Source organism: Pteropus vampyrus, unplaced genomic scaffold (genome assembly GCF_000151845.1).
Source record: "Pteropus vampyrus isolate Shadow unplaced genomic scaffold, Pvam_2.0 Scaffold314, whole genome shotgun sequence".
Lineage (NCBI taxonomy): Eukaryota > Metazoa > Chordata > Mammalia > Chiroptera > Pteropodidae > Pteropus > Pteropus vampyrus.
In genome coordinates this window covers 222,295-224,953 of record NW_011889095.1, presented here as the reverse complement: position 1 = coordinate 224,953, position 2,659 = coordinate 222,295, and the positions used below count along the sequence as shown (strand labels likewise).

The following is a 2,659-nucleotide window of genomic DNA, read 5'->3' as shown; positions in this document are numbered from 1 at the left end:
CCCCGGGTAGCTGGATGGGATCGTGGGCTCTTCCTGACGCGAGAGTGGATGCACATTCCATCACCGTCCAGACTTGGTGGGAGACCTCCAGCGTGCTCAGGTGCAGACATTCACCTCCCCTGTCAGCACCAGCTCTCTGGGGACGAGGCCACCACCGTATATTCTACAGGGGCTACGACTGGCCTGAAATATGGCAAAGGGTGTTGTCCACATGGAGTAGACAGGTTGGAGAGCTGGCAGGTCTTGTGGCATCAATCAGAGGCCAAAGGCTGGCTGTCATTGGTGGGCAGTCCTCTCCAGGTGGCAAGAGGGCAGCCAACATAGCTTCTTTGCACTGCCGGTTTAGGTTTACTGAAGCGCTTTTGCTTACGTGAGCACCAAGGCCTCCCCTTGGCGACACAGCTGCTGTCTATGCGGTCTCTCTCTTCTTCCTCAGCTACAGGTGGTGGTTCCCCCAACCTGATCCCCAGAGCAGCAGCACCAGCAGCACCTGTCAGAATGCAAATTCTCAGGCCCCACCCAGACCAACTGAAACCGGATAGGGTGGGACCCAGAAATCTGTGTGTTTTCATTGACCCTCCAGGCGACCCCGATGCACCCTACAGGTAGAAAATCACCACCCTTGGAAGGTTTAAAAGATCCTCCTGCCCCGGCTTCACCCACACTAATTAAATCAGAATCTGGCAGTGAGACTCAAGTATCAGTAGTTCTTAAAGATCCCCCAGGTGACTCAGAGGGCAGGAGCTGGAGAGCCAGGTGTCTGTCTGCTCTCGGGCCTGGCTACTCAAGACTGTGGTATCTGGACCTGTAGTGTCAATGCTGCCTGGGAGTTTGCCAGAAATGCAGACTCTCAGGCCTCAGCCCAGACCTGCTGACTTGGTCTGCGCTTTCGCAGGATCCCCAAGCACAATAAAAGGGGATGAGCTCTGGCCCCGGGGTACAAAAAAGCAGAAAGCAATCTGAAGTCTGTGCCTGAAGCTTTATGGGTTCTGATTTATAGGTTCACGATTTACTGAACTGGGTCCAGAGGGTGCTGCTTTTGTTTTTCTGGTTTTCTGGTGATACTCCCCCAAACTCCATCAATGGAGGGGAAAATGGTGAGGGGGAGAGGGATTAAATTCAATGGGCATTCTAAGAGGGCACTACAGAGTGAATAATAGAGGTGGAAACACTTTAATTAACATTTGAATGTATTCTGCTCACCGTAGTATTAGTTACCACCATTTTGTCTAATAGCTTCTCCCAGGAGGCCTCCCCACAAACCAGTCTTTTTTTTTTTTTTTTTAGGCAAGGCAACCCTTGGTTGACCTCACAGATTGCAAGGAACTTGTCAGCTTACAATCCCTTACTTATTTTATTTTATTTTATCTTATTTTTATTTTATTTATTTTTATTTTTTACACCTATAGCACCTGGTCTTCCTAGGTGGTCTCCCATTCAAGTACTAACCAGGCCCGACCCTGCTTAGCTTCCGAGATCAGGTGGGATTGGGCTCGTTCAGGGTGACATGGCCATAGACTCACTTGTTCCTTATCCTCTGTCCACCCCACCTTCCAATTTCTTCTTTCATTCATTTCTTACCAGATCACTAATCGGTGATTTAGAAAGTGAAACCAACGCTGACTCAGAATTGGAATAAATATTGACTTGGACTGACTACTTTCTTAAGGAAGTGAAAAGAGCTTCAGATTAGAATAGGCCGACTTTGTGACAAAAGACAAGGGAAACTTTATTGCCTTGCAAATTTTTTTGTAGCTGACAAGATCTTTTTTTTTTTTTTATTACCCAATCCCCATAGTCTATTTCATCATCTCGAGAGTGAGATGCGGCTGTACACTCATCTCTGTTATATATGCGTTTATGCGTAGTCGTGCCAAACAGGATCTTCAGAATACCTGCGTGTCTTGTGCTGGGGGGCATGGAAAGATGTCACCTGCGTGTCTTGTGCTGGGGGGCATGGAAAGATGTCACCTGCGTGTCTTGTGCTGGGGGGCATGGAAAGATGTCATAGCTGGAAGCAAGGACACCTGGATCCCTCATAGCGAGTCACTTTGCTATACTGGGCCTCGATTGTCTCGCTTCTGTAATAATGACAGTTGAGGTCGCAAATTCAAACGCCTACAGGAGCCAGGGTGGAAATCTAAATGGGACTAAGGGCAGATACCAGTCAGCCTTCCTCTCCTTGTAGCCTGTGGGAATATGGGTCCCATGTTACCGATTTCAAGGGAAGTAAAATATATATATATATATGGCTTTTCGCAATTTCCCAATTTTTGAATATTGGGAACTAATATAACTTTTGTTTTGTTTTGTTTTGTTTGCAGAATTTGGAAGCTGCACAAAATACTCCTGAGACCATAGTCCACCTGGGACCAGCCAGGTAATGACCAGTAGACTAAGGGATATCCTGGGACTCTTGTAGAATTCCAGTTCTCCCTTTTTAATGTATCTATTGTTTTTTGTGTAGTCTTATCTGTGTCTCTAGTTTATTCTTTTGATAAATATTTGAGGACCCATTATAAGCCAGGAACTGTAAGTGATTTAAAAAAAGAATGAGATGGGATTGCTACTCTTAGGTGAGCAAATAGGAGCGCTAAGTGAGATGCCCCAATAAATAACGGGGCTTTCTTAGCAATCGGTATATGGCAATGCCATTGAC

The 2,659-nt window shown here is 46.5% G+C and overlaps 1 pseudogene; it reads right to left on the bottom strand.

The window, feature by feature from the left end:
- Positions 1 to 1,400: 1,400 nt before the first annotated feature.
- LOC111730458 lies at positions 1,401 to 1,519 on the bottom strand (annotated as a pseudogene).
- Between the last annotated feature and the right edge of the window lie 1,140 nt (positions 1,520 to 2,659).